The following is an 8,717-nucleotide window of genomic DNA, read 5'->3' as shown; positions in this document are numbered from 1 at the left end:
GGGATGTCGCGCTCAACATATTTGAGCCTACGACCCTCTAGCGACGGACGACGAATAAAATTCTTCGACGCCCCACGGTTCACTAGGGCTCTAAATGACAAATCATTTGTCACTTTTCAGCTCAAAGTGATAAGGGATACCTCATCGCCAGGTGCAGAGACACATAATGATTGTGTGTCTGGAGCAACTTTAGTCATGAGATTTGCAGATTCTCTTTATGTTGCTGGATCAGTAGGGTGTTGCGCCCCTCCTGACCACGACCGTTTCTTGGCGGTCCGCCTCGTTGTTGCGATTTCGCAACAATGTCGGACCCGCGCCAGTTGCCCTTTTTGGCATTCAGTCCATAAGTACGTTCAGTACTCCTCGGTACTGGGCGTGGGACACTACACTCATGAGCGTAGTGACCCAACTTTTGACAGCGGTTGCACTTCAGCAAATGCTTACTTTTCAAAAAACGAGGTCTCTCGCTTTCGACATAAGAGAGGCCCATAGATTCTGGACCTCCAAGCTCGTGTTATCTTGAAGGACGATACGATGACGAACCAGCTTGACCCTGTCTCAAGCTTAAGTCCTCCTGATTCGCAACGGATATTGGTTCTTCACGCGTATCCAGCTCCAAGCGGAATGGTGGGTCTTTACGGGACCATCCGTCAGACCTTGCCAAAACACCGTAATCAACGTGTGTTCATAAACTGGATTGCTCGTGATTTAACTCGCTAAGAGTCGTATATGCTGGGCATAAGCGTGAACATCACGCCTGCTTTGCTTGAGTTTCAGAAGCTCTGATCGAGCTCTGAATTCAGCCATTGGCGGTTCAAACGTCTGTTTGAGCCGGGCTTTAAAACCCTCTAGCGACCAAAGACGTATTGGTCGCGCAACTTAAGGCCTAATACCCATGTTTTGCCACGATTAGCCAGATATGACAGTGCAAATGCGACTTGCATTTGCTCGTCGACGATTAACGATCCCTTGTGAAATCGTTTAACTCGACAAACCATCTTAAGAGGAAGTCTTCTTTGATTCCCCTATACTTAAAGATGTCAATCTTTAAAGTTTCGGGACGACGCGTTTGCGTCATTCCAGGTACAGGGGTCTGTACCTGTTGTAACCTTATCAGTTCTGCCTGTTGAGAGCCTTGCTGATTCAGCAAGGCTACTTTTACCTCATCTCGTCAAGTTCATGTTATTTAAATGTGGCGATGGCTGAATGGAGGGCATCTCTGTCTGAACCGGACAGCATGGCCAAGATGGCATCACTCCCTACGGTCGAACGAATGAGTTCGACCGCACTACTTTCTATGTCATTTAGAATGTAGTAGCTATCACGCGAAATGTGATGCTTATCCCATTATTTCTTAACATATCCATGTTGGATGATGGAACTGTGGTCCTTGGACGGACCAACAATTGCTGCCATGTGAACGGGGCAGTGCCGGTTTGTACTGCTTCAGTACAAGACCACTTCGCACTACTTCATTGCGAGTGGTGCCTTACGTCACTAGTACGTGCAAATGAATACTCTTCTTAAAACACTTGCTTGAGAGTAGATTAAAGTTCACTGTCTTTAAGTTTTAAGTGTTTCTGTTTCTATCTAATTAATACTAACTGAATGATAAATTATACAAAACATGTAATAAAGTCTTATATGGCCTTCTCTTTGCGTGCGTCCGGTGCTGACTGGGCCGCGGAGCAAGAAGATATAATGGCCAATATCTACCAATTGATAAGCTTTCCGAATATTACTATGTAAAGTAATATTCCTAAATATTATCTACCTTTTAAATAATATATCAAGTAACAACCTTTAAGTGTTAATTTTATGTAGCGATACACCCCGTTACAATATACCTTAGAAAGGCAAGCCTTAGGAAGACACCTTACGCTTTAAGATCAAAAGGGGAACTTAAATTTATTTGACTATTTAATCTTAAGACCTTACCCTAGCTAATTCAAAAAAAAATTCGGTCTCAGATTATATCTAGCGGCGATATTGTTAGATTTTCCGTACACTATTGACGGTTTTGAGCACCAAGCTAAGGGTCAACTCGCGTCAAACGACGCTTCCCACCACTAGAAGTGGGATCCGATGGATCTATAGCCTCAGTGCGGCTTTGATTAATGGTTGCACGGTCAACCGAAGCATCGAAATATTGGCTAGGCCTTTCTTCATTTTGTGGCATAAATGCCGAACAAACTGGCCTTTAACCTTACGCTTGGTAAAATCGAAGCGAAGCTTCCGTATCAAACTGATATCAGCCACATCCGCAGACTCTCTAATATTTCAGATATTGCGGAGGCGGTGGGCCCGATAGAACCAATTTCAAGTAAAATTTCGTCTTCACTTATTGTTTCGTCACAATCGGAATTTACCTCTTTGAGGTCACCGAAGCTGATCATGTAAACGCGTCAGATACTGACTCTGGGTCACTCACTACCTTTGGCGTAAGGTACCGCTCATAAAGAGCGTCGCGAGCAGCGTTCTTCTCTGGCGTCCTCACCGTGGGACCGGAGATCTAGATGGCCAAGCTGTGACCCGCCGTCTTTTTGAGACGTTCTTCCGCATTAAGTGGGGTGAATCTGTATTCACTATGAGATTCAGCATTCGCTATCTCGGCAGCTCGGCGACGAGCTTATATCTCTATGATAAATTGCCCGCTCTTGTTCTTCATCGAGCGGATGCCGAAGACTTACCTTAAAATCCCGAGAGTTTTCAGAAGTGAGCACCCCAGCCACTTCACCAGATGCTGGTATTGGCCCTTACATCGATGTCGCTTTAAAAGTTTTTTTCACGTAAAAATGAAGATTCCCCCGTGCATAAGTAGCGCTGGAGGGCCACATATACACGGGGGATTCTTCAATTCCGTCAAAATTTCGACGGAAGCATTTGATGCTCTAAAGCACGAGGTACAACTTCTTTGTGAGAGCCTAGCTCGGGTAAATGCTCTTTTGAGGCGGTTTAAAATCGTGTTTGCCGGAACGCCAGCAACCTCATATAGAGAGCCAGCTGGACATCCTGGTGAGGATGCAGCAATCTGTGGCACTACCGCCTGTCTCGGCGCAAGACTTTAAGTACACGTGGGAAGGGTCCCGATATGGCTTAAGCAAGCAGACGTAGAATACTGGGTGTGTACACAGCTTGCAAGGAAGGCATAGCGTGTAAGATAGGCCCTTTTTGGTCACGACTGTAAATGGTCCAATAAAGCGCGAGCGCAATTTGGTATTGAAGTCCGCGGAAACCAAGTTGGTTGGTAGATTTTTAGCATTTAATAAAACTCGGTCCTCCGATCACATAATAATTATATACAGCTTCTGCCTTTGGCATCTGCTTGTTCTATTTGTTTGTCTTGGCTGTCAGCCATCGTGTCACGTACATGTCTTAAGACACCAAATCGCGTCGCGAGGAACTCGCTTACTTGTTTCCGAATGGTGACAGGTTTGATACCAGCAAGCCTATCGGCTAATCCTCCCCCACCAAGCCCTGGGCCACGCAGTGGTATCGTCAACGGAACGCGTAGGTGGGTGAGACCGTTAATAAAGAACGGAGTGCAGTCTATAGACATGGGCAGCGTTATTTAACGCGAATTCTACCACTGGGAGCATTGAGCTCTAGCGCTTTGGTGTATGAGCACGCACTGCGTAAAACGTCTTAAATGACGCGACTCACACGTTCAGTTCGACCATCAGTCTGCGGATGGTCCGCGGTGGACATGTCCAATCTGGTGCCAAACACTTCAAAAATCGATTTTCAGAATTTACCCGTGAAACAGGTTCCCGATCACAAACAATTGCCACTGGCTAACCATGTTGTCGAAACATGCGATCAATAAATAGCCTTGCTGTTTCTTCACCATCAATGGTATCCGGCACAACCACTAAGTGAGCCATTTTGCTCAATCGATCAACAAAGACCGCTATGCCGGATTAACCAGTCGAATCTTTCAGGAGACCGAAAACAAAATCCATGCTAATGGACTACCAGTGGCGCAGTAGCATGCACCGAGGTTTTAATCCGTTGGCATGTTTCGTATATGCGAACGTATGTGCTGACCCATTCATAAAGTTTAGGCCACCAATGAATCTGGCTGATAGAGCCGTAGGTCTTTTTCCTCCCGAGATGATCACCAAGGACAGTATCGTGTGCCTCATAGTGGATTCGGTACTTCAAATTTTCAGCATGACAAACAACGACGCGCGGAGGCTCCGCAGTCCGTGCAATAAAGCAAGTGGTCGTTATCGATACAAACTCGACGAAATTTACGCACGCAAACGCGCCGACAATTTAAAACCGGATTACGTGCTCTTTAGCGCTTGTAGCAGAGCTTCACACTGTTCATTCTTGGTGTAAGCCGCCCGGTTAATTCAGTAATATGAAACATTATAGTCGTTAAAATGAGAGAGCTCATAATCCGGCCTGCGTGATAACGCATCAGCCAAATCATTCTGCTTGCCACCACGAAGTTGTATTCAGTGAAAAGGATAGCCATCGGGCCATTCTCTGTGAGAGATGGGCGACTTAGTCGCAGTGCCTAATGATACGTGATCTGTATATATCAAATATGACCTAGAGCCTAGCAGATGGACTCTGAATTTGACGAGAGCATGCTTCGCTCAAGTAACTCTTTGTCATGAGCTGGGTAGCTCTTTTTCGGCAGCTGTAGGCTGTGTAGACTTGAACGCAATGACATGTTCACGCCCATAAGCATCTGTTTGTAACAGGGCACTGCCAATGGCAAGATCCGATGCGTCACAGACGACACTGAAAGGCCAATTTGGATTTGGCAGTGCCAGATTCGAGGCATGGATAAGACTATCCTTAACTGCTTGAAAAGCATTATGCTCTGTGCTCGTCCAGCACCAGTCTGTATCCTTTTTGAGGATATTAAAGAATGGGCTAGTCATATCAGCGCTACTTTCGCTATATTTGTGTCAATAATTGGCGAGACCCAATCACTTACGCAAATCCTTTTGGTTTTTAGGTACCGGCCAATCTTCTATGGATTTGACCTTAGCAGAATCCTCTCTCAGACCTCGCTTTCCAATGAAGCACCCTAAAAAAAGAATATAGAATTTTTCTCTTGCGCCAAAATTGCATTTAGATGCATTGGCATTCAATTTATTAGTGCCCATACACCCTAGCACTGCTCGCAAATGGTCTAAATGATTTTCCATATCCGACCGATCCGCTCCGCACGACTATGGACAAAAATGTCATCGAAATAAGTCTGTGCATAACCTCGATGAGGGCGAAACAGTTGCGTCACTAGACAATTAAATGTTGCCGAGGCGTTGGAAAGCCCTTGTGACATAACCGGCCACTCCCATAACATGCCGCTTGGGGTGCTAACCGCTGTAAGCGGGATATCACTAGCTCGCATGAGCAATTGGTAGTAACCATCGACAACTAAGTCCAATGCAATGTACATTGTACATTCCACCATATTGTTCTGAAGAATATCCTATCTAGGAATGGGGGTTTGTGCTAGTATAGTGACAACGTTAAGCTTATTATAAGCATGTACAATGCGCAGTTTACCATTTGGCTTTTTGACACAAAATGACGGAGTCGAATGAAGAGATTCGTTCTCTCGTACCATTCCAGCCTCGTGCTTAGCACGGAAGAAATCGTCAATGACGTCACACTGCTCCATTGGTAAAGGCCATTGTCTTGTGACACAGTATTTGGTTCCCGGAACTAAGTCAATTTCATGACGAACACCTCTATCCGGAGGTAAAACAGATGGTGAGTTATTACATTACCACATCTTGGAATTCCTTAATTTTGGAATAAAAGAGATCCGTAGGATCCTTAAGGATCGAAGACCCATTTCGCTCACCAAGTGCAGCTTTTGTATCATCCAGGTCTAGGACAGCTCCGACAAGTGACGATGAGTTTAACTTAACCATAGGTCGAATAACCACCATTTCAGATAAGTCACCAGCTTTTAAGGCGCGACCGCACTCATCAATAGACATTTCGTCTAGCTCTAAAAGAGCATGTAACGAGGGGATTGCCGCAAGGCTAACTTCCCCCTCAATGTTACCGGTTACGCCATTTACAAGCGTATATACTTGCTCACTCGTATCACTTTGTGAGGGTATACACCTTCGTGTCTACCCTGTCTTGGAGTGGAGACAATACGCCTCTTAGAGGCCGGGTCATTCACGTCCCCGGGTTTCCCAGCTTGTATTGGTTCTATACAAGACATGGTGTCTAATTTGACATCCGACAAGGAGTTAGGTTACTCAACTTCCTTATCCAGCGAACGTTGACGTGTCGCTTCACGTAGTGTTACTATTGACACTCAGTGTGGTGCCACCTCGGCCGACATACTCGGTGGACTTAGACGTGCCACCCTTGAGCTCTTGGCGAACCGCCAAGAGTGTCACTACTGACACTCAGTATGATGCCACCTCGGCCGACATACTCGGTGGACTTAGACGTGCCACTCCACGTATCTCAGGGATATTGCACCCTTGATGATTCGGCCTTAGGCCAACAAAGCTTTCAGCATTTAGTGAATCGTTATTATAACGAGTGTCACTCGACGGAGTACGGCCGTTCCACTTATTTCTGCTGAGTCGGGCTCAGAATTAATGTTTTAAGCATTAGAGTTTATTAACTCAGACATGCCAATGTCTAAAACACTGACAGACTCATTTAAATGATCCGCGCCAATAGCGCTTTTGTTGCCTAGCAAAGGTGGGTTCATGACTCTCCAAAACATTGCTAGGAACATTGCGCGTGGTGCCTAAGATCTTAGACCTCCAATCGATCCATGGCTCATGGTGTTCTAACCAGGCCATACCAAGGATGAGATTATATCTCGAATTCAGATCAAGGACGAGACAGAGTTCCATTCTGTCAAAGTCCAGAAGCTTTATACCTAAGTTCAATGGAGCTTTGGAAACAGTGACACGAGTCCCAGTCGCTAAGCGAACAGTGATTGTATCACCTTCATGCGCTCTAAGCGCCTTAACGTATTGTTGACTTCCTTCAAGCAAAAGGCGTCGAGCATAATTGCAAGACGCTCCTGAGTCAATTAAAATTGACCACGGCTTATCAAAGCCCTTTACAGTCGCTTGAGCGACTAGCAAGCCAGGCTTGTACTCGCCCCGTACCATTAAGCACCGAGCTAATTGGGGCTAGGTTCTGTTTATTCTCACCTCCTTGAGGTTCAACAGAGCCTAGGTCTTCCCCAGAAGGGCGCCCCGCACCTACTGGGTATCGACGTTTTTCCGCACCGTACCTGGTCTCTGGTATAGGTCGGAGTTGGAGCTCTTTCGAGCTTTACGTGAATTTTGAAGAGGGCAGGCAGGGCGTAAATGTTTCGTGCTTCCGCACATATAACATCTACGGATGGTCTTATGCTATTTCACATCTTGAAGTGCCGCTTCTCCTCCTCACCGAGGTTGGTTCCGGTCTATAAGACGGAACCCATGTGCTCGAAGAGCTTGTTCGGTAAACAGGTGTGCTGACGCGAGCAGACTTAAAGTCAAACTCGGCGCGTAGCGCTATGGCAACTGCCTCTTCGAATGTAGCCGGATGAGATCGGAACAATTCCGTCCGGACAACGCCCTCATTGAGACCCCCCATCAAGATGGTCACTACAGTTGCTTCTTGCACCGGGTCTTGATGCATAGATGCAATGCGAGTTCTCAACTCCTGGACAAAGTCCCCAAGGGTTCTTTTACCCTGTCGAGTCGCTAGGAGCCGTGCTCGCATGCAAAAAGCCTGATCAGACAGGCGGTGCAAACATGCTCCGTCATTTGCTGTTTCAGCGAATCCCATGAGGGAAAAGCGTCGTTTATGGACGTGCTGCACGATAGTGCCCACTCCATGGCTCTACCTTAAAGTTTGGAAATGGCCATAGCCACCTTTTGCCGTTCTGTTAAGAAAAGGCGGAGGCAATGGACACTTCCATCTGCTTAATCCGAAAAGGGAAATTTTCTCCCGCTTTTCCCTCAAATGTTTTCACATTTACAGCTAGAGGGCGAGCCCTCGGCTCTGAGTCAGGTACAGAGATGTACCGGGTTGGCATAGATGCCGCTAAATGGTCCCGTACCTGACCGATCAGGGAGGCTTTGTACCGCATGAAGGCTTCAAGCCTTGCATGCAGGACCTCTGGTCCCTGGGAGATAATAAATTTCACGTGCTCAAGCCCGAATAAGGTTTTGAGCTTGTCATAAGCGGCGCGTTGCGCTTCTGAAAATGCTGGACCCTCTTCCATTTTCGTGAGAAATTAGTCTTTTAAAGACTCAGGCGTAGATCGACTACGAGTGCTACCAGGTGTAGCGGAGCTACATCGCTTTTAAAGTCAGAGGAAGACTTTCAGACTCAGAGAGTCACTTAGATCTATTGAACCAATGGTTTAACAACTCAGGGAGTCGTACAAGCTATTAAAGCTTAAGGAATCCTAGTTCAAGGGTTCAGGGGTTCGTAGAACCAAGTGGCAACTAGTGCCCAAGAGGATATACCTTAGAAAGGCTTCTATCTCTTACAGATCAATGCGCAAGCCAGGAAGACACTTAACCCTTTAAGATCAAAAGGGGAACTGAACTTTATTTAATTACTTAAATCTTAAAACCTTATCCTAGCTCATTAAAATAGATTTTGGCCGCCGGATTTATATCTGGCGGCGTACCACATTTATTACCCATAATAAATGGGATTTAAGTAACTAACTATTTTAAAATTAGATAAAAGGGTATTTTACCCAT

This window comes from Bremia lactucae (assembly GCF_004359215.1).
Source record: "Bremia lactucae strain SF5 chromosome Unknown BlacSF5_NotPlaced_17_SHOA01000003.1_2250557bp, whole genome shotgun sequence".
In the NCBI taxonomy this organism is placed as follows: Eukaryota; Oomycota; class Peronosporomycetes; order Peronosporales; family Peronosporaceae; genus Bremia; species Bremia lactucae.
The sequence above is the reverse complement of the archived record's forward strand: the minus strand, read 5'-3'. Positions refer to the sequence as shown.